We start from the raw sequence: 23,928 nt of genomic DNA on the forward strand, positions 1-23,928 counted from the left end.
TTCAGAAGTCTGCAGCACACAGACCGTGCCAAATCCGAAGAACTCTCATTAAAAGAAAATCCTTAAGCCTAACAGTAGGAAGTGCTCTCCATGCTTTGCTAATCTTGTCAAACTATACTGTACAGACAATTACAATTAATAAAAGTACTCTTAGGAAGCTTATTGACAATTCTGGAGCCATTGGCTTCTCTGCTTCAGGTAGACTCACATGAGGAAAACAGCAGGAAGTAAAAATTTCTCTTGTTACACTTCAGTTCCTCACAAACACAAAAAGGACTTCCCCAAGGCAAAGTGCCCCACTCCAGGCAGCAATTTAAGTGGTACAGATGTACCCAGGAACACCAGCTTCAATTTCTGCCTACCCAAGGGAAATACCTTTACTACCAGCACCTAAGCTTTTAACCACAGAAAAACACAATCCTTTTCTGCATTACTTACTTAAAGGCTTTTGAGGTGTTTCTTCTGAACGAATGAACAGAAAAAGCTCACCAGATCCAAGAACATCTGACAAAATACTTGTGTTGTCAGCAGTCAATACAGAGATGTGGAATAAAGTGGCCCACTCCTTCACTGCATTTTGCACCTACTACTGTTTGTAACTCCTCTGACTTAAAGCAGTGGTTCCCAGATAGGCCACTGAATGACTATTCAGTCACAGGTAAGTACCTTTTAGCACATGCCTATTTTGACAAAACCATAGTCATATCCAAAATTCTTTTGGTGAACAACACTCATCAAGTAAAAGATTTACTGAATTAGAATTCATGTGTAAAGTGTTCAACACTGTCCCACATGACATCCTTGTCTCTAAATTGGAGAGACATCAATTTGATGGATGGACCACTCGGTGGATAAAGAACTGGCTGGCTGGCCACACGCAAAGAGTTGTCAATGGCTCAATGTCTGGCTGGAGACCAGTAACGAGTGGTGTCCCTCAGGGATCGGTGTTGGGACCGGTCTTGTTCAACATCTTTGTTGCTGACATGGACAGTGGGATTGAGTGCTCCCTCAGCAAGTTTGCCGATGACACCAAGCTGTGTGGTTCGGTTGATACACTGGAGGGAAGGAATGCCATCCAGAGGGACCTTGACACACTTGTGAGGTGGGCTGATGCCAACCTCATGAAGTTTAACCATGACAAGTGCAAGGTCCTACACCTGGGTCGGAGCAATCCCAGGCACAGCTACAGGCTGGGCAGGGAAGAGATTCAGAGCAGCCCTGCGGAGAAGAACTTGGGGGTGCTGGTCGACGAGAAAATGAACATGAGCTGGCTTCAGTGTGCACCTGCAGCCCAGAAAGCCAACCGTATCTCGGGCTGCATCAAAAGGAGCGTGACCAGCAGGTCGAAGGAGGTGATCCTGCCCCTCTACTCTGCTCTTGTGAGACCTCACCTGGAGTATTGTGTGCAGTTCTGGTGTCCTCAACATAAAAAGGATATGGAGCTGTTGGAACAGGTCCAGAGGAGGGCCACGAGGATGATCAGGGGACTGGAGCACCTCCCGTATGAAGACAGGCTGAGAAAGTTGGGGCTGTTCAGCCTGGAGAAGAGAAGGCTGCATGGAGACCTCATAGCAACCTTCCAGTATCTGAAGAGGGGCCTATGGGGATGCTGGAGAGGGACTCTTCATTAGAGACTGTAGTGACAGGACAAGGGGTAATGGGTTAAAACAGGGGAAGTTTATGTTGGATATAAGAAGGAAATTCTTTCCTGTTAGGGTGGTGAGGCACTGGAATAGGTTACCCAGGGAGGTTGTGAATGCTCCATCCCTGGCAGTGTTCAAGACCAGGGTGGACAAGGCCTTGGGTGGCACGGTTTAGTGTAAGGTGTCCCTGCCCACTGCAGGGGGGTTGGAACTTGATGATCTTAAGGTCCTTCCAACCCTAATGATTCTATGTTTCTTTTTAGGGATAAATGATGACAGAGGACAAGACTAATAATCTAAATATGCATACCTTCTTTTAGTATTTTTAAGGCATGATCAAATCCTCCTGGGGCCTTTCACAGACTGTCTAACCATCCAGTAGAGCTAAAGGCAATTCCCGTGGTGCTCCACCCAACCCTTGCTCTTTCAGACATTTAAATGCATTCAGGTTTATTCACAAGAAAGCTTTTCTGAAGAACAAGTTTCATGTCTGAGCCCAGCAATTAAGATTACCAATAGTTTCAGACACACACAAACTTGCAAAATCCATTCGATGCCAGAAGCAGGTATGGTGTGTTGCACCCATCATGGCAGAAGAGTTCAGAACTTTAGAGAGAGAGCAGCCAATGTGCAAAGAGCCTGGAGGTAACACTGCCGTCAAGTTTAGAGAGACAGGAATCATCTGATTGTCTCATAACAATTAAAAAAGAACTTTAAATTAAACAGTTATGAAGGAGAACAACAACTCTGGGCCATGTATTATGCTTCACAGGTTTCAACTAAACCATAAAGAACAAGAAATTAAGACTCCTGAAAGGCCTAGTAATTTTGTTGCTGTATTTATATTATTATCATGATCAATTCCATTTTGATTTTCATTTTTTAATCCAGAGGTGAGTTACTTAATCCGTTATAAAACTGTAAACAGAGCTGAACTGTTTGAGGTTGACAGCCACATTAAAAGATAAAAGAATTAGTGGCATCCTATACTAACAGTTTAGTGAAAACCCAGCGTTACATATTAGCACCTGAAAATTCAATCAGAAAAGCTGTCAATTTGTTGTAGCTTTGAGACTCAAAAAAAACCCCCAAACTCACCCTAAAACAAATCTCAATTTAACGCACATATGCACTACTTCACTAAATTCACAGAGAACACAGTAACAACAGTGGTCAAAGGGATGTGTCTTGCTGGAGCAGAGACAAGTTTACATGAACTGTGTTTTGCAAACTGTCAGGAACCACCACGTGTAAACCCATTACTTTGACACCTCATCTTACCTTACGATTGCTCTCTCAAAATTTAGCTCTGTTAAAACCTCCACTGCAAACCTAATCATGTATTAAGGAAACTACCACTGCTTGTAACATGGTCTCAAGAGTACAAGTAGAAAGACAGGAATTAACACCAGAAGTTACAAGAGAAAGGTGTCTTTGTTTGTTTAAGACTTACTTTGAAGATGTCATCTTGTGCACGACACTTTTGGCAGTCACCAACAAAAACAAATCCTTGCCATTAACGGAAGTAACTTTAAAGACAAGCAACCTGAGATCACTACACCTTCTTCTAGATTTTAACCACCACCCACTGGAATAAAAACAGCTATAGAAAGGAACTATGATTAACTGATGGCCAATCTAGAAAAACACATCACTAGCTAATGGCTTCACCTATAAATCAAGTCAATGCATGTTTAAATAATTTCTAATACCCTCATGAAGGAACTCAAAAACCTGCTACCACCAAGATGCCCCCCTTTTTGCACTGCCTTTTCCCATCACCTTACTTTATTTCATGATGGATTTTTCCCTAGACTTCTGTATCAAAGCTAGGGTTGTATCCTGCCCATTTTCCCACTTGGTATTAAAACAATTTAAACAGCGTGAATGGATTAAAACCACTCTCCTATGCACACAATCTCTTCTTGCTAGTAGCACAGTAGCATTTCCTTTGGCCTTGACTATGCCACTCACACCTACAAGGAACACTGCAGTAAATGTAATTTTCCAGACCTGTTCCTTTGACCAGATGCATCTTTATTTTCTTCTTAAGTCATAGGAGATGAGATCCTCGCCTATTTCATACTCCTTCTGAACACTGTCTCAAAACTACTATTTTGTCACAATGTCTACAAGGACTTTTGTACCAGTACCAAGCCTATTCTGTTGACCAGAATTGCCTAGGTGAAAACTACTCCTCTCTGCCTCTGGGACCACCAAGCACAGCAGAATCTCTGGTCTGCGACTGGCCTCCTGGGCTCTGTAATAAATACCTGTATTACTGCATGGAAGGGATACTCTAAAAAAAGCGTGCATTAAGTAAAAATAAGCTGCAACTTTGGTTTTAGGTGCCAAAGCAAACAAGATTAGTACTCCATAAAGAAAATAACCAAGTTATTTACCACTTTGGAGTTCTACCAAGTTATTTGATATAACCAAGCTAAAGCTGAGGATTTTAGTATATTTTCATTACAACTTGGTTTTGAGTAACTGGGTCTCAAGACAGCACTGTTCTTAGAAGAAAAAGAAGATGCAATCTCCAATACCTTTTCTCTACTTCTGGAGTAACAGTTGTTGATCATTCCATTTCACAACAGTGACCTTAACAAAAAATACTGAAGAAACAAGTATTTTGATAACAATTTCTCTGTGCTTAAGTGTTTCATAACAAATTTTGTGCTTGCAGAGATGCCACGTCATTCCGGACAGATTGTATTTCAAAATGGAAACCTATCAGGAAGGAATGTAGAGAATCATGCTTCCCAAATGAAGGGAAGACAGCTGACGGAAAAGCAGAGAACACACTCTGCTAACGGTCCAGCCTTCCTTACTCTTTTAGTTGGTAAAATAGCACTGGCATTACTTTTGAAGTCAACTGAAGCACGCTGTATATAAGGAACCGTAAGTTGCCATGAAGACTGATACAGAAAGTCTTTTCCTAGGGGAAAATAAAAACACACCAAACAAGCCCCAAAAGAGTCTGCATGGGGCTGTTGGAAGGAAGAAAGGAACAACAGAAAGGAGGAAGAAATTACTACAAATCGGCATCTTTTAATACAGGAAAACATCAGAGCTGTCGCAATTCCTACAAACTAAACAAAGAATCATACAGTTACTGTGGAAAAGGGGGAAGAGTCAAGTCAATTCTGTTTAGAGAAGGAAGGGAATACTATGTCAAAATCAAGAGGAATTTAATTTGATGAAGGAGAATCTACATTTCAATTTAGCCTTTGAACCACAGCAGGACATGCCAAGGGACATTTTTCATTCCATGTTTGTTCTTTACCTGGCAACAAAAATCTAAGCTTTTCCCCTGCTCTTCACTTAAGAGTGATCTTAGTACTATGTCAGAAAGCCAGTTTTACTGTTTGCATTAGTTCACGGCTAAATGATGGTGGCCACAATACAACAGAGCTCACCACACTCATGGAAGGAATCCTACCAAAACTAGCACCACACCGTTACACTTCAGAAACGGCCATTAAGACACCGGTGGTCCAAAAGATCCTCAATTCAAGAAGAGAGAGGAAATGAAAAGCTGCATGTTTAGCTCCCAGCTGAGTCTGAAAGTTGTGGAAGGTATACATACCACTTCACAAGGAAAGGGAACAGGAAGCCAGGGAAGAAAAGAGTCATTATGTTCAAATGGTAACATTTTCGTGGGGTTGCAAAGGCCAAATGAGCATACCTCTGAAAAATGTGAATCCAAGCCTGGGTAAAGAAACAGAAAGCAGAATAAGTGACAGCAGATCGGGGGAAAAAAGAACAACAAGAACTTCAGAAGAGCAGAGTTATCAAATCGGAGAATGTATCAAAATAAAGAGAAAAATCCTAAGAGCTGGTGCACAGAAATGGAAGAGTGCAATTAAATTTGATACCAGCCACTAGATAATAACAGCTGAGAAAGCAAGAATAGATTTCTTTGGAAAAGCCTCTCCCACACAGGATGCTGTCAAAAGATAAGTTCAAGATTAACTACTACTACTTCTACTGACTGACATGGTTACTAAAAGTTTTTTCTTCTCTTCTTTTGCTAACAGTAAGCCATCGTGTCCTCAAGATTTATGAAGAAATTGAAGAATGTAAGGGCTGAGCAGAAAACAGAAATATATAATGCTCATTAAAGCAAGCTACTCCAGCACAGGTAGAAAGTGTTTGTGAAACATGCCATAGGTGACAGGAAAAAAGACAAAGAAAGAAAAATAAATAAAAGTCAGTGAACTTCAGTACTAGAAGAAGTTTTTTAACATTAGCCACACAGAACCTCTTGCAGACCTGATGCTAGGCAAAAAAAGGAGCATAAGATAAGAAACAAGGAAAGAGAACCACTCTTCTCCATCAGACCCAAACTCACCATTAAATGTAAATGCCCATGCGTCTTGGAGCATATCAGCTTAACAGTTTAAAGGAAGTTTATGTAGACTCACTAGAAAGGTCATTTTGTAGTCTATAACAAAAAATTCCAAGGAATATAAATTTCATAATAAACCTATTTACAACTATATGCACACATCCATTCCCCACCACTGAGGAGGCGACGAAAAAACCTCAGAGGAGTAGCAGAGGAGTTAAAAAAGACAAACTGATGCCTGACAGAAACAATATTGGATTAAGTCACTGGAAATTAACCACTTTTTAGGTTAATTCTTTAGCTTTGCACCTGGCTGAATGAGAGAGCTGTGTCGACAGACAAGCTACTTCAGTTGCTGTGCAAGTCAGCAAAACTCAGGTCTGCATGGAAAAAAAGTCTCTTCCCTGGATGACAAAAGCTCTCAGCTGACAAAGTCCCATCAGTAACAAGGCTAGCACTAACATGCTGTGGGGACAGCAGTTCCATCAGTAGGATGCTCTGGATTCCCACCTGCCCTATAAATGATCTCCTGCAACACCATCTCTTCCAGCGTGGATGCCACTGCATTTCATCAATGCAGACAGCCATACAGTGACAGGAGCTCTGCAGAGCTCCAGCTGAACCAGCAGAAGTCTTTTAAACTAGGCAGGACCCCAAGAAGATGATCCTTCCATCAGCATACTATTACTCACAGTAAATGTAAAGAACATTTAAAAAACCCAAATGATATTGAAATCAAAAGTATGCAAAAAATACAGTCTTCTAATTAAAAAGAAGTTAGAAATACTGCCTAAAGAGGAATGGGAGTACTAAACTGAGTTTCAGCTTTAATTGACACCTCCCCCAAAGCAGTGGGCAGAGATGACAAGCAATGAAAAAGTGAGCAAAAGAAGAGCTCTGTACAACAACTCTGAAGACACCGGTACAATCTAAATTAATACAAGGACAAGGGGGAAGGCAGAAAAGAGATTTTTATATCATACTTATTTGGTAAAATGAAAACAAATTATTCCAAGTTTTAAGAAGAAAGGGATGAGGTTTTCATTTCAATTTCCTTGAAAGACCAACTAATGATCACAACTATAAATCACAACCATATTCAAACCAGATACACTATAAGCTATGGATTGGACAAAAGTTTTCTACCTACTTGAGATAGCTATAACCACTAAAACCATGTACTAAGTGTTCTGTGAAGACCATGTATCCAGATCTTCCCAATTCATTATACCTAGATGTAGCTTAATCTGCAAGGTTGTTTTGCTTTGCTAGCTAATTAATTGCTTTTCTTACCATAGGAAACATAAATAAATCACTTTGAATGAAAGCTTTATAAGATAATAATCTGCTCTGGACAGAGTATGATGCATTTATACATATGGGCATGTTCATGTATGTATAGATACACAGTTTGTATGTGGATGTATTCATAGAAAAACAAGCACACGTATATGTCCTGCTCTAAAAAAAAAAAAAAAAAGAACCCTGACAGAACTCAAGTTCTGAACTTGTCAGGTGGCAGACAAATAAAAGTTTCCAATGAAGCACAAAACAAAGCTCTTGGAGCTCCTGGAAGTCAAGCCAAGTCACCTTGAATGCAGAGTGCCAAACAAACAGCAATCAGTATTTTATCCTGGATTGACAGTTCCAGCTTTAGCTTCTAGCGTGTAGATCCATGTTATGAACATACCTCTTGCTGTCTCTTCAGAAGACAAGCTTGGAAAAGAATTCTTCCGAGTTTCAATTACTTTCAGGTTGCCAAGGACTGCAACAGGCTTACCTGCACTGCAGGACATGGGTAACTTCAACACAAGACTTGGCTTGTTGGCCAAGCACAGGAAACCCCCAAACAAGAGCAAAAGGAAGTTCTCTGGAACAAGAGGAAATTCTTTTGCTGCAGCACGCCTGGCTACTAAACCACAAAACCCATTCCTACCCCCTCAACAGCCAGTCACACGAACAGGGGGCAGAGCCCATCATGCCTCTGGCTGCTCCAAGAACTGCTGTTTCAGAACCTCACACACATATACGCATCAAACCAATAGGGCAGACTGAGGGGCTACACTCCATGGCAGCTTAAAACACGCTAACTCATGGCTACCAGAAAGCAATCGTGTCCCTTATGCCAGCTCATACGTTAATTCAGTGAGCTGATTCAAAGAGCTAAACCAGTCATAAACTAACTACAAAAGCAGAATAAACAAACACACAAACAAACCACATCCAAACAATTCTCAGCCATTTCTAGTTCCCTGATCTGGCTCACTGTGGGATCCTCGGAGCCATTAAAAGAGTGAGTTTGCAATGACAGTGGCTGGGAAGACAAGAATCACAGTAACTGTGAGCATTTTGTGTTACCTGCCATAGAAACGTACACTGTGTTGTACTAACCTGGATACTAACTGAGACAGATCCATCAGTTTCAGTGGATCCATGCTAATGATCTCCCATTTCACTTTTACTGCTACTGAACCTATTTCTTTTGGACAACAAGCGTAATAGCAAGTTGGGAGGAACACAGAAGAAAGGAGAGGATAGTCTACAGAGTATTCTACTTTTAAGGTTTGTCTATATGACAAAAAAGCAAGTAATTTAAGGTCTGGAATGGAGTGAACAACCACCTTGATCCTATGGAGCAAACAGCATGATGAATTTCTGGTCTGCTTCAAACAAAGCACGAACAGGTTAGCTCAAACAGCAGAATAATCTACTTGTGAGTTCATTCTCTGTCTTGGCCTCAAGTCAAGAACAGTCATAAAAGCTACCCTAAGAGCAGAGCCAGGGCAGCAGCCAGAGGTAGAGGGACTGTGTCAAGCAGCTGGACTCAGTAACCTTTTCTATGAGCACAGCTGGAAAAAAACACTTTGTCAATAGCCTTTAGACTACTGTTCTTCTGCTTTGTGTATTCAGGTTAAAGCTTCTTATGGCACTGATTAGTTGTACTTACAAAGCCCTCACACCGACAGCACCATATAATGTAACACAAAAATGTTAGAAGAGAAACAGCAGGGGAAGTTGGCACATCTGTACCTGCAATGAAGTTAGAGAACATGAGGCTCTCGAACTGACGTATTCTAGAAGCAAACACAAAATTTGCCAAGTTTGGGTTTTTTTTTTTTAAGATAAAAGGTTCTCTTCCATTTAGAATAACTACAAACATGCCAGATTTTAAAAAAGCCAAAAATAAATTAGTAACAGCATGAAGAAAAATAGCAACTCACAACAGAAGTGTTTAGACAGATTATTTTCCTTGCTCCCTCCCACCTTCTCAGTTGCATTGAAAGATATATCAATGTGGACTCAGAAGTATGCCATTTGAAGCTTAACTGTCTGACCCTTATAGATGTCCAACATGAAGACATGGTCTATAGTGCAAGGTTTTGAAATCAACTCATTCTTAAATATTTACAAATGTCTAGCGATAAAGACCAAATACACAAACCCACGCAATATTATTCTCTCAACAGCTGCCACATATTCCAATCCATCATTTCTAGGTTTTAAGATCGAGTTTAAGACTCTAGTTTTTAAGATCTTCAGTTACACCAATTATAAACCAAAATACAGACTCAGAAGGACAAAACACTTAACTCATTAGTGTTTAACAATCTTCAGAAGATATTTTCTACATGCAGTATTTCCAGTGAACTCACTAGAAGCTACACCTTTCCCTGTACTTCCTGTAACTTGTCATTTGACTTCATTTAGACAGCCTGTCGAAAGGCTTTTCCTCAAACACATAGAAAAAACCTCTTTTGCTATCTACTACCTACAAAGTTTGTATTACTAGGAAAAGTGGAATGATCCTGCCCTCTTGTCACTTTAGATCTGTTTTCTGTGGTTTAAAAAGCTCGTTTTTATGTGCAACTAATGGAGAACTTCTTTCTTCCTTTCAAAAAATACTTCCCACTCCTGTTTACTCTATTCTCTTATTCTTCCCTCCTTTATTTAGCCCATATGGGTATATTTTTCCAACATCTGATCAATACCTCTCCTTTTCTATTATTCCCCATTCTCTCTCTCTCCAGCTCTGTTCCTTACACACATCTCCCTTTACTAGTATTTTCACAATGACAGTTGCCCCTAATACCACACAGCATTTGAAACTGGAGATACCATTTGAAACTTCAGCTCCAGAAAGTGATAAGCCTGAATATTTTTCCATTGTAGCACAATGTAACCCCGTTTTGAGTAAAAGCACAAGGATCACAGCTCTGTCCATGAACATCAAAAGCACAGCACTGCATTTCAAGTTAACCATTTAAACCCAAATCAGAACATATTCTGCAGAAATCTGAATTTAGGGAAGCCCATTTTACTGCCAGTGGAGAAGCTAAAAGACATGATTACATACTGGTGTTTAATTACTTCACCTTCATCATGTCCCAAAGCGACTGATCAACTTGATGCCCATCCCACTCCACCTGTCCAACAAAGTAATGCTATTTTCTACCAATAGGTAGACTTCTCCAGCTATGTTTTGATGTATAACAATTGACTGTTAAAGGGAGGGACCTTTCAAGGAGGAAGTCACACTTGTAGATTCATTTTGCCAACATAAACAGAAAAAAACAGGTGATTATAGCTAAATAAGAATCATGTTTGACTGTACTGAAAAGCAGTAACACCAGTTGGGCCAAATATTAAGCACTTAGTAGAAATGCCATACTTTTGTGGCTATAGCAAGAAGAATTCTGTAAGCATACTCTGTTATTTAGTTAAGCAAAGATATTTTAAAGTATGCTACCACTGGATATCTACTCCAGTATCAGTCAGGTTCCAGGTCAGGGAAAGCACAATATTAAGTGATTTTCTTTTTTTTTTCTTAGGATCTTTAACATCTGTCATATGCTTAAAGTTTTCCTTTTGTCTTTTTTTAAGTCAAAATTGAACTTAAGACCATGCACATCAATACCGAGGTAGGACTATTTGCTGAGCATGTATATACCAAAAACCCTAAATGCTCAACACCCCTCCCAAGACAATCTGCAAGATAAATTCTTGGCTTCAAAATGTTCAAAGATCTAAATAATCAACACTGTCTTATTTTCATTTTCAATTATACACCAAGCCATGAAAAACATTTTTCTGCCAATGTAGATGGACTCATGCTTCAAGGAAAAGGGGAAAGGAAAGAAAAAAGAGGAAAAACCACCATCGAAGGACTTGGCAGCCTTTAAAAATCCCCAAAACAAACACAGCTTCTCTCTAAGCTAGCATTTGCTAACAGGGTCACTGTATTCAACATTTTTTGTGTGCCTGCCACTAAGCAGCACTTACGAAGAGATAGTCCCAAAGCTTCCTGAAAGGCCAAGACCTGAACCTTTAACCTGAATCAGTCCCTCCTTCCCCACCCACCCATCTCCCCTATTGCATTACCTCCTTATTGTTGGCTGAAACAGTAGACAAAGTCAATGACTAAGAAGAACATTCTGCCTATTTTTATGCAAAATCTTGAAAATCCTCACCACAGCTCAATTAGAAAGATTAGATGATCATTGGCTGAACCCCCTCAAAATCCTGTAACTTAAAGAAAAAGACCTAGTGTTAAACAGCAGCTGTATTTTCACTTAGCTATGCAGACATTTCATAGCCACTTTACCATACTGGCATACGTCTAGGCATTTGAATAAAAATAGCTAATGTGCTTGCTTGTTACGCCATTAAATAAAGTGCACAAAGGAATTGCCAGTACTGTTTTTGCCCATGAAAGGCAATGGTCATTAATAGCTTGTAGTTGCAGAAGGCTGTCGGAGGAACAGCATGCCTGAGCTTCCTCCACAGCTTTCTATAGGTTTAACCACACATGAGGCAGAAGGGAAAAGACACTACACATTTCCTCGTTCCAGAACAGGTCACACCTGCAGGAGAGGTGGCAAGTCATGCAAGCCTCAGTTGGAGGAAAAGATTGGAGCCTTGTAAATTTAAGAGGGCAGAAAGATCATAGAATGGTTTGGGTTGGAAGGGACCTTAAAGATCATCCAGTTATAAACCTCCTGCCATGGGCAGGGAAGATGTGGCTCTCTTCACGGAAAGAGTATCTTGGGAAACTGCAATGACAGTACTAGTATTCTGATACTTTCTTTTGCTGTTCTGACTAGTATCTTGGAGATTTGGACTTGTATTACTATTCTTTTTTCATACATTTTATGCTTGAAGGAGTTAACTTTCTTTCAGTAATATTTTGAGATTAAATAGGTGACAAACAGGCTACTCATACAATCGTGCCTGGGCTGGATAAATAGATTTTTTCAGGCATCTTCAAACAGGTCCACTTGGAAGTCACAGCAGACAGGTGAAGTGAGCCACACTGAGGAAACAGGCTTTGTCAGCTGGATGGTATCCAAACATGGATCACCTAGCAATCAGAATGAATGACTGAGAAGCTGACAGCATGCGCACAACCTCTCAGCCATGAGAAGTTGGGTATTTTCAACAGCTGGACAAGAGACCTCACTCCACTGACCAGGAAAAACAGATCATATACATATTCAGATGGTAAGTTACACGCAAGAAAAAGCAAACCAAAATGAGAAAGGGAGACAATAACAGGAAACAAACAAGGAAGCAAAGGAAAGTACAAGCAGCTTTATTATTTTGCCTAAATATGCCCTAAATAAATCTACTGCTAGCTAGGAGAACATGATGTTTACCGGCTCTCATCATTACGACAGTGCCTGTTTGCCTTCAGCTGCCATGTCTTCCCAAGATCATAGAATTGTAGAATAGTTTGGGCTAGAAAGGACCTCTGAAGGTCATTTGGTAAAACATCCCTCCAATGAGCTAGATCAGGACTATGAACCTATAGACCAGCCAGTGTGGATTACGTCTCTTCAGTAAGGCCTCAGAGCACTCACTGTAAAGCTTAAGAGCTTTTGGGAATTTGAAATAACAAACGGGAAGAGAGATTTTCACAGCCTATCCTCAATTTGGAGTACACCTGCCTTGCACACAGGGTCCTGGGGCAGGCAGAGGGAGCCCTACTAAAGTGGTGACACAAACTGCCTCCTGCTAATCTGGATTCAATCTGGTCTATTCTTTCAGATTTACCTGGACCTAACAACAAGTCAACCCAACACACTAAGACTACTGCTGTACCTTTTTTTTCTGGAATATTCTTTGTCCTTGCGTAAGAACTGGCAAAGCTTTATGCATCTTTGTTGAAACCAAGTTAAAGTTTATTCTGTTTGCTGCCCAAGTGTTCCTATTAAGAGGCCTCCACCTAAATTCTTTTATTTTAGAAAGGCACCTCTGCGTATGACAGAGTTAGAAGACAGACATATAATACAAGGTTTCCTCCCATCCAGTTCTCTTCCCTCACAGTTTTCTAGAGTTCAAACAGACTCCATGTGAGGGACAGCAGAGCTGGAAAGTAAGAGAAAATGCTGCGAAGGTATGCAATCCCAACACGTAAGCAGGTTCCCACCTGTAACAAAATACTTGTGGGAACTGTATAGATGATATGCGCTGTACTTATTCCAGATAGCATTAATACAATGAGTTGAAAGTAATCTCATGCCTGTTCTTTAGGCAAACATTCTTGGTTCTTACAACCCACCTTTGAAATTAAGGCTTGTTTCAGCAGCAGGACAGCATGCTGACAGAAGCCCTTTAAAAGAGCATGTATTTGGAAGTTGGTGTTTAGAAGACTGATAGCTTCCATGCTGAAGGGACTGTATAAACTTAACGAAATATGCACTGTCAAGAAAGTTACACCCCTGCAAGCGCCATCTTGCAGGTAGAAACCAAAGTCCTGACACTGGAGTTGAGAGTTCAAAGTCTGGGGTGAATGATTCTTATGCCTGGCAAGTGAGAAGCAAGAACAGCACTCAGGCTATTAGAAGTGTGGTGTGTATATCCCTGACATTACAAATTATGCAGCCTTTAAGCTTTACTAGAGGTGCAGTAGGAGCAAAAGAGTACCGAATCAATTTTATTCGTAATAGTGTGGGGGAAGGGAGAGCTGCTTTCCTATTTTGAGAGCAACATCTATGCTACACATGCAGAGCCAAAGCCTTCTAATCCAGCAGGCTGAATACATACTAGTTATTCAAACTCAAGAACGTGTGCATAAAAGGAATTTCATACAATTAGTCTCTGTTGTCCTCCTCGTTTTATACTCTCTGTAAAGTTCTCATTCCAATGCTTCTACATTATGCACTCAGACCCATCTTTTTGCCTCCCACAATGCCTTCAGTAATGTAGAAAACATTAGACAAGCAGGCAAGGATGTCTAAAAAGATAGCATTTGTACAAGCCATTAATCTACCATTTAGTCAATAAACACACAGAATTTGTAGATTATTATAGTAAAGCAAAATCAAGTGTAGCATAATGAAAATGGGCAACGCTGTTTCAGTCTTGATATTAGAAACTGTGTGTCAGAGTTTTCTGCCAAACTAATGCAATGGAACACAGTTATGATTTTATGAAGAAAAATATTTTAGCAGACTATCACCCTGAATAGCATGTAAAAAGGTCTTAGGAGGAAAATAATTACATCTACCCTCAACTAATATAAGCCTCTGCACACATCCATTTCTGCATCTTTATTTGTTAAACACCTGACAGAAGTCTGACACCAAACTAGACTGCAGATTCACCTGAGGAGGTCTGTCCAAGGAGCTGATCCTAGTTCATGAGAAACAGGATAAAAACTTGGAACTAATTTTGCTATGTGTAGCAAGAATACACTAAAGAGAAGCTGTACAAGTTACTAGTGACATATGGCTCGTATTGCGACCAAGAAAAAGCAGAGATAACTGACTTCCTCTCAAAGAAGAACCTTGTTTCAGCAGTTCCTTTCATATATTCACACAGCACAAATGTTACAGCTTCAGAAAGTGCAAGTACAGAAAAACAGCAGCATAGGAGCTTGGGAAGGCCTGTGGCAGAAGAGATCACTGCATCCCCACAGCCCCAGGAAACCTCCAGTCACTGAGGCAATACTCTCCTACCCTGCCCAATTATTAATTTTGGGGTCTTCTTCAGCTGCCAGAGCATCTCGTAGGGACACAACATGGCAAGCTGCCAGCCTTCCCAGAGCCAGCTCTGACGAGGTCAGTCTTGGCTCAGCAGCAGACCACATAGCGCAGCAAAAGGAAACACAAGGCCTTGAACTCATGCCCATCTTCCCTCTCGCCCTCCATACATACACCCTACACACCGATTTTCTTTGATCGCTGAGAAATAGTAATTCGCTGGTGGCCAACATCATCTCCACTGGAGACTGTGACAGCTGCCAACAGGCCCTATCCATAAGCAAACAGAGAACTGCTCAGATTAAAACTATGGAAACCCAGAAGTTAAGATGCCAAATTTTACCATTAAATGTGTATTTTTGGCTTCCTTCAGGTGTTATGGGAAGTTACACAATAACTATAATGGAGATTTCCTATTTGGAGCTGTTAAGCTAATACCAATCTAAAGATCAGGTCTGGCAAAGCAGAGAAGTGGCAATATGAACTTCCCTGTTGCCATAGCTGTATGTAGCAACACCGCAGTAGTACAGGGCATCTCAGCCTCTAGCCACAGGCTCTACGGCAGAGCCAGTTTCATCTCAATTAGCTTTGGTATCAGGGTGGTACTACTATTAAACTAGTGATAAAGAAAATACCGAGGACAGGGTCTCCCAAATAATGACGAGGAAGTAGCCTGAAGTTACAGTGCTCACCTTCACGCAAATGACTCTTGGTCTTCAGTTAATTAATGACTTTAGTCCAGACAGCCTGATACACATCACCTGGCTATCCATCACCTATGGCTTTTGATTCATGCAGAAAGCAGAGGCCACGTATGCAATCAACAGCCCTAAAGAATGACCCTTTGTTTATGAAGGGGGACACCAAATAAGTCAGAGAAACCTTATCAATACTAATATGATGAATAGTTACTGACATTTGAAATATTCTACAGAAACCTTCCATATCATTACACAAAATCTGGAAGCAATCCTTAAGGAACTGTAGGCAAAGTGAACACACCATTCAACGCATCAAGGACACAGCTACATCTCTATCACCCAGAAAGACAGCTTCTTGACAATTCTTCTTAAATAATCATGGATGTACCGCTACACAACCATGCATAAAATATTACAAAACTGCAAGAAATGTTTAATCACTTGATCAACATAACAACACATCAGTAGGGACACAGTCACAGGATTCACAGGCCAAACCCATGTTTCTTCCTAGAAGTGAAACAAAAAGAAAGGGATGTGCCAATCCTTCCACACCTCATCCTTCAACAGTAACTACTCCAAGCCATATGGCTGTTAAGGATTTTCAGCACTTGAAGAATATCTATGATGCTTTCCTGACTGCTCTTACAGGAAAGGAAAATTCAACAGACGTACTATAAAGTGAAAACTATCACCCTGCCTACTTTTTCCTGAGTGAAAAAATGCTGTGTTTACTATATTTCTTAGAAAATCTCCATTTTGAAAACAGTGAATATTCCCGAACAGGTCTGGGATTAAGGCATCAAACTTTGAGAAGACAGGTGACTGAATAAGGCTCTTAACCCCACATGTAGCTCTTAATGCACAATGCCTTGGAGCAGACCTCACTTGAAGACCAATGCTAACCTGTCTATTTGGCATTTCTTACAGGGGTCTAGAAGAGAGCCTGAATTTGCCCTTTGAGGGCTTCTTAAGGCCTACAAGAATCTTACCTTAAAGGCACAAGAGTGGCTGACCTGTCCCATCATCCAGTCTCCAGTAACTCCATATGACTTCACTCACCCTGTCTCCAGCTGCTGGCTGTGAAAGCAAAGGAAGCACTGGGCTCCCAGGGTAGTCATTTTGCCAAGGAAGGTGCACATGGCAGATACAACCAGAACTCCTCCCACGGACTGAGGGCTGGCACGACCCCAGAGGAGCCGAGGCTGGCTTGGGAGATGGAGTTCCTAGCAAAATCCATTTAACACATTCCTGCACAGCTTCTGTCGATACCGTTCCTACGGACAGTTGAAGCTATTCTAGTTAAAAAGGAAACAGCCTTGCCAGGCTAGTTGCCTTCACTGAAATAAGAGCATGCGTTTTACAGAAACAAAGATGAATTGAGCTCACTTTCTTCTACAGCAGTATTCTGGTGTGATTTTGTTCCCTTGTATCTGCTTAGATAGCTAACCAGACCAGAGCTACTGGAACAGGAATGTATTTATGTATCTTTATCCAACATGCTGAGGTTTTTAATGCTTGGTTGGGCTTTCTGGACCTTTGCACATGTATTAAACCATACAAGCATTTTACAGCTAGCACCTCCAATTAGCACAGGAACTGACACCTTCTCTGCTGCTTTTCCTTATGTGTTCATTTAATAAAAAACTTTGAAATTGTGCATTAAGGTATACTGAAGCACTGTTGTATTAAACAAGCATAATGACCAGAATTTATCATACTTCAGGCATTTTTATAGATTCCTTCCTAAAAAATATTAATAAGCATACTCAGTAAATGCAGGATTTACCTTTGAGCATCAGTATTCTTTGTATCTTTTGTCATTAGAAATTAAAGCTAAAAATACATGTACACTCCCCCTGTTGCATACTTGCTCCACATTCAAATAGAAACCCCCAGACAACCAACATAAACAACTGTGATGAATGCTTCAATCTCCAACAGGCAGTGGGATGAACACCATAAAAAGAAATTAAGACTTACTATTTTTCCACCTCCTCTCAAAACACAAAAGTCTAAACCAACTCCTGTTTGGTCAGTTGTGACTTCGTAAACGCTGTATCTACCAAACCACATGCTGCCAGGAATAGCATAAATCTCAAAGCAAGGATTACAAAATCATTTGGGGGTTTTGGGGTTTTCTCTTTTAAGAACCCCAACACACATCCTTACAAGGAGAAACAGTTCAATCTGCTTTTAGCTTTCAAAACTAACACAGATCTATTTATTCTGCTGGGTATACACCGAATGTTTGAACAAAAAAAGTTAGTCAGAGGTCAGACAATACAGGTCCCTATGACTACACCCTTCACTTGAAGGAAAACCAGAATATCGATTTTCTGTTTCAACCAGCTGAAATGACAATAAGAGAAAGCAAATTCTCCTGGCTTTTGTGTTCTAAAAGAACACCTTCCCAACTGACATCTAATCAAATTGGTTTTGGCCACTGAAAAATCCTACCATTGGTCAGGCTTTGCAATAGGCACATCCCATACACCTTGTTCAGGATGCACGGATGCACACTCAGCTCCTCATCCCTGCAGCTTCTATAGGGGGAAAAAAAAATGAAGTCAGGAGCGGGTTATCTGTCAGGCCGCGTCCTGGCACCAGCCACCGAGTTCTGAGTTTACGTGAGCGCAGCACCAGGTTAACAATTTGCAATTTGCTTCACTCCTGGACTCCCCGGCAGCCCTCCATTTTGTCAACTGCCTCAATTTAAACGTTTTCCAAGTTGAACGGCACAACTTCCAACATTTCTTGGGGAGCCCTTCGGGGCTTTAAAGCATCCTCGCGCATTTTAAGCAGTGGAAAGCCTATTCGGAGCCAGCGCTGTTTACTAAGTTTAGAAAGGCAGGCGCGCACCCACGGCTTATCAGGAGCCTCCCCAAACATCCCCCGCAGCCGGTTTCGGGGCGCGCTGGAGAGAGCTGCTGCTCATCCCTTCCCGTGGCGAGCTGCCTCCCTTCCACCCACAAAACGCCCCCAGCTTTCTCCCCCTTTCCCCTGCCTCTACGAGGAGAGGCAGGTGGCTATCGGGAGGTGACGAGGGAACGGACGAGGAGGCAGGAGCCCCCGCGGACAGCAGCAGGGTGCCGGCCGCCCCGCAGCAGGTAGGGGGAGCGTGGAGCGGGCGGCCAGCCGGTGCCGGCACCGTCCCCGTCCCGTACCCCACTCCCTGTCACCCCGGTGCCTTACCACCTGTGGAGGCGGCAGGAGCCCGCCCGGGCCGGGGCAGCGACCTGTCTGGTGCGGGCGCTCTCCTCCGGAGGTGAGGGGCTGGCAGGGAAGGGCATGCGGGAGGAGGGAGGGAGGGACACATGGAGGGAGGGCTGGCTCTTGCCGACCGCCTCTCCCTCACCTCCCACCTCCCTCCTCCTCCTCTCCGCCCGGTCCGGCCCGGCTCGGCTCGCACCACCCCCCGCGCCCCTCGCCCCCCTCCCGGGCTGCCTTCCACGGAGCGGCCCGGGGCGAGGGGTCCTTGCGCTCTTCCCGGCACTTACTGTTTCACCCCCTGTCTGCCTGTCCATCCCCTCGGCGGGGATAAAAGTTGTTGCCACCAGCCTCGCCGCTGCCGCCTGAAACAACTTTGTCTCCTTCCAGCCGCTGGGGAAGCTCCTTTTTCCTTCTTTTTCAATTACAATAATAATAATAAAAAAGAACAGTAATTAAAAAAAAATAAAAAGAACACCAAAACTATATTCGTCTCTTTTTTTAAAGAGGGGGAAGCGTGAAGGTGGGAGGGGAGAGCAGAAGAAAAAGGAAACATTTGGAGCTTTTTCCCCCCCCTCTCCTTCTTCTTTCCCCCTCCCCCCCAAGATGGCTTGAGAAGATTAAAAGGGGACAGTGATGGGACACACACACACACACACACACACTGAAAAGATCGGGAGGGGGGAGAAAATCGTGGGGTTCGGGGTGTTTTTTTTGTGTTTGGTTTTGGGGCTTTTTTTAAGCCTTCTGTTTCCCCGGAGGGCTCAAACGTTTAGAAACAAACGGGCAGAGCAGGCAGGCACAAGGAGGGGAGCGAACGAGAGAAAAGAGTTTTGCTGGTCAGTAAACTTCAAGCTGCAGGGATGAGGTCATTGGTGTAAAAATAAAGCGATGGCGTCATTTGAAACCAATCCCAGTGAATGAACTCAGCCGGGGGGTGAAGGTGGGGGGAGAGGGTGAAGGAGAAAGAGGAGGAGCGAGGATCCCTGCGGGGACACCGAGGCAGCAGCAGCCGCCGCGCAGCCCCGGCGGCGGGAGGCGGTGGCTTGGGGGGGGGGTCTCATGCCGCACCACGCTGTCACCGGGGGGGGGGACGACACACGGCCGCAGCCCCCGGTCCCCCGCTGCAGCCGCCGGGACGGCCCCTGGGAGGAGCCGGGGCCGCGGAGCGATTCAACCGGGCCGCCGCCGCGGTCCTTCTCCGCTGTTCGCCCGGCCGGGAGGCAGGCTCCGCCGGCCCTGCCCTCGCTGCCCGGCCGCGGGCCTCGCCTCTCCCGTGCTCTGTCCGCAGGGGCCGCCTCCTTTTAGCGGCCCGTTCCGCCGAGACGAGGCCTGCGCTCGTGCGCGGGCCCAGCCGGGTTGTTCTCGGTGCTACAGCGAGCGCTCCAGGTGGCTCTATAAATGCTGGTCCTGTCTTTTAAAGTAGCGCTGTGTTACCTGGTGCAGAGCCATTGCAGTTCTAGGGTGTCAGGTCCTCTTGTGGAGGTGGTGGTGTGGGCAGAGGCCTGTGGGCTACATTGCACACTGGGGGTCTTCATGCTTTTGTAGAATCACACACTGGTTGGGTTAGGAGGAACCTTAGAGACCCATCTAGATCAAACCCCTGCCACGGGCAGGGACACCTTCCACTAGACCAGGTTGCTCCAAGCCCTGTCCAGCCTGGCCTTGAGCACTGCCAGGGATGGGGCAGCCACAGATTCTCTGGGAAACCCTAATGTCTAATCTAAATCTCCCCTCTGGCAGTTTAAATCCATTCCCCCTTGTCCTGTCACCATATGCCAGATTTCTTGTAGGGTCCTTTTATGTGCTGGAAGGCTGCTATGCTATAAGGCCTTTAAATAACCTTGTTAAAGAAAATAATTAAAAAAAATCTGAAACTAATAGCTTGAGGAAAGTGCAAGTTTAGTCTAAACAGGTAGGAAATTATTTTTATCTAACACCTATCTCTTCTGGCTAGTACCAATGATAACTAGCAAAGTGCATCCTTCAGGGGTTTGGTGGGTCCTGCCTTTCTTACACATTCCTCTTCCAGGTACACCAGAATATTCTGCAGCCTTTTTTCTCCCCCAGAGACATCACTGTCACTACAGGGAGCCTGCCAGCGCTGCTGAGTATGCGGGATGTCTTACATGGCTGAATTCAAACTCCAGCCAGTCACCTCTGCTGGCTTTTGAATCCCTGTAACACAAACCCTTGGAAGACAGCATGCGAAAGAGGATTAATTGCATGGCTCCTTACACTCATGGTGGCTGTCTCTTAAAACTAAGTGCTTTGGGAAAGGCACGCAGCTATCACCCACAGTAAAATGGTTTGTGTGGTTCGTATGTCAGAAAGCAGAGAGCTCGAACAAATTTTACAGTGCTGGGCTCTGTTCTGGCAAAATTGACCAAGAACAACCTTGATGAAGGGCCTGGTGCTAAGGAGTTGCGAGTTGTCTCCCATGAGGAAGCCTTGTTGGCACTTCAGAACAGTCACATCCTCTGCAAGGGAGTGCAGAATGTGCAGGGGAGAGAGAATTCCTAAGAGAAGCCCAGTCTCCCTAAGGCAATGATGAAGGAAAGACCAAAAGCAATGAAGAAACTGTGGTAATGCAACTCATGCTGGTATGTTCACTATTTTGCATATGTCAGTCTTGTAGAAGGTAAAAAGCAGTTTTAACTTTCTGTTTCAGTTAACCAGCTGCCCTGAAGAAACCTTCCGCAGATCCCCAAAGTGCCCAGAGTATTGAAAGTGTGCACAGTCAACTGCTGGTTAGCGGAACTACAACTGACCCATTTCGATGAAGGGGACCAGAGGAGAGTGTGCCAGAGAAACTCAAGGTGACAGCCAGTGCCCTAGCTTATTCAGACCAAAGAAGTGCAGGAACAAATAGTTCCAGCACGGTTATCCTCACAAAGGGAAGTGGGGAGCAGTGGAGAGGGTGCGTGGTGAGAAGGAAAGACATTTGAGTTTTCCCTTTTGTCACCTCAACTCACTAACACCTTATGTAACTTTTCTTTTTTTTTTTTTTTTTTTTAACTGGGACACTGAAAAAGTTTCCTCACTGTAGAACTGTTGGAATAAAAATAGTTGTGACCATTTTGGAATATTTTTGTTTTTAGCTGAAGAAATTTGTATACAAAAAAGTCTAGGAGAGCAAGTTAAAGCCTTTTTAACATAGAGCGTCCTGTAAGCTGGCTGGGCTTAAACCACAACACAGAGTCAGGCAATTTCTTTTTCCTGATGTAATAAAAGGTGCGACTAAACCCCTGTGATACCACAATTGACTCCTGCAGGCTGAAGTTATTACTAAGAATATATATTCAGCTTGAGCTTGTGCTGAGAGTCTGATCTGGGAGACCATCGCAGGGTGAAACTGCACAAGTTTGTTGCTAACCTGAAGACACAAACAGAAGGAGCCTGGAGGACTCAAACACAGCAGCATCTGACCTCACTTCACTGAGATTAGTGTCTGTGTCCTTTACCTCCTGTTTGCAATGGGCAAGGCGTGCGTGTGTTGGCAGCTGACATGCCTCAGCTGGCAGGTGGTCACTCATCAAGGAGCAGTAACTCCTCTGCATGTCAGTCTAACTCCAGCTTAATTTTTTTCCTTGAAAGCTTTTTTCCTCCCTACCATTTGCACAGCAGGCTCCTGGAAATGATCTGAACTGCATGCACGGAACAGGGAGAGAGTCAGGCTTTAGCTTGGTGAACTCCTGAACCATCTGGGAGAGGGGCTGCCTGGCTTTGTGGGTGTCCCTGGCTGCTGACCTTTCCTCCCCAGGTTCCCAAAGGTCTGTCAATTCTATGAAATCTATCTTGCTACATTTCTGCCCAGTGATTCTTTTTTTTTTTTTTTTTTGCCTCAGCGCTCACTGCCCCTTTTTGCCAAAACGGTACCGAAAGAGTTACTGTTAGCCTCCCTTTCTTGTGCCTCCTTATCAAGCTCATGAGATAAGACCTCAAGTGTCTATATGGGGTAAAACAAGGGCAAAAGACATTGTGGTGTCTATCCAGCAGGCTATGCAACAGTGCTCGAACTTTAACATGTTCCCATGTCCTCCTGCCAGTACACATACTGCTTCTGCCAGGAGCAGCTGTGTGTCACCCGTCACTGCTCCTGTTGCTGGGGGGCTGGGGAGAAGGAATAGGTGATTACTTTCAAAAACTGGAGGTCATGCACCTTGTTTACAAAGGTTTCTCTGTCTCTATTCATAAAAGCTAGCAGAGCTTTCTGTTCCTTTTCCAACTAGTGGATTTGGTGGCACTTCACTTGGTTAATCAGTTAGCAGTGATTAAACAGGGGAAAGATGAATGGCAGCCTGAGTAACGTCATCATGTTTTCTGCACAGTGGAAAGGAGTGGTTTGCCAGAGGAACCTCTTGCGAAATCAGAGAGAACTGAACTTAAAGAACAGAATTTACCATGATTTAAAATCCCCTTGTGGGTGCTCACTTCCACCATGGGCTGAAGCAAGGTTGTTGACGAGGTTACCATTCCCAGACAGCTCTCAGTCACTGTCACACCTATCTTCTGCCAAAGGTTATCGCCTCTCCTACCTACCCGCAAGCTGCTCATGCAATCCCTCCCAAATTTGTTTTGGCCAAAGACGACTGGAGTAGCTTAAGAAGTTTAAATAGTAGATGTCAGCTGAACTGGTTTGTTTTGGATGGCTGAAATGGATTAGGGGAAACCCAAGTCAGCAGATGGGAAGTGAGGGGATGACCTTTTTTTCATGGACAGCTTCAGGGGCAGTGGGTAGTTCGGCCTAATCTGCTTTCAGAGCAGGCTGCTGTACCAGACGTAACTGCTACTGACAACTCTTCAGGGTATTTAAAAATAGAAGTGTTGCCGAGGCACCCACATTGAAACATTCATAGCATTTTTAGATACTACTAGCTTTGTCGGCATAAAAAGCAGGGTACGGCAGGAGTAGCAGTGCAGGTTTGTGGGAGAGCAGCAATGGGAACATGAGGATTTGGAAACTGGTAGGAATAGAAGATGTAGGACTGAGCATTGAGAAAGATCAGAAGAGAGAAAAGTTTGCAGATGGAGATCACAGA

At 43.3% G+C, this 23,928-nt stretch overlaps 1 protein-coding gene and 1 long non-coding RNA gene across 11 annotated transcripts in view; one reads left to right on the forward strand and one right to left on the reverse strand.

Annotated features, from left to right (window-relative positions):
* Positions 1-19,297, reverse strand: part of DUSP16 (dual specificity phosphatase 16) — a 65,161-nt gene extending 45,864 nt beyond the window's left edge. For 2 of the 10 annotated variants that reach the window (XM_061476384.1, XM_061476380.1), the window contains exons 1-3: positions 18,872-18,986; positions 5,233-5,354; positions 4,190-4,244 (exon numbers count right to left, since the gene is read on the reverse strand). The gene's annotated coding sequence lies outside the window, so the exon portion shown is untranslated. Of the gene's footprint in view, positions 1-4,189; positions 4,245-5,232; positions 5,355-18,871; positions 19,016-19,176 lie in introns of those variants that run through there. The other 8 variants (XM_061476388.1, XM_061476383.1, XM_061476390.1 and 5 more) reach the window with 6 other exon arrangements.
* Positions 19,298-19,976: 679 nt separating this feature from the next.
* Positions 19,977-22,692, forward strand: LOC133281145 (uncharacterized). The gene is made up of 2 exons (XR_009747400.1): positions 19,977-20,079; positions 20,957-22,692. It is a non-coding gene; the product is annotated as an uncharacterized LOC133281145 (long non-coding RNA).
* Positions 22,693-23,928: the final 1,236 nt, after the last annotated feature.

Source organism: Pezoporus flaviventris, unplaced genomic scaffold (genome assembly GCF_033815535.1).
Source record: "Pezoporus flaviventris isolate CSIRO_AGI_PZ_B2104156 unplaced genomic scaffold, CSIRO_AGI_Pfla_v1 ptg000096l, whole genome shotgun sequence".
Taxonomy (NCBI): domain Eukaryota; kingdom Metazoa; phylum Chordata; class Aves; order Psittaciformes; family Psittacidae; genus Pezoporus; species Pezoporus flaviventris.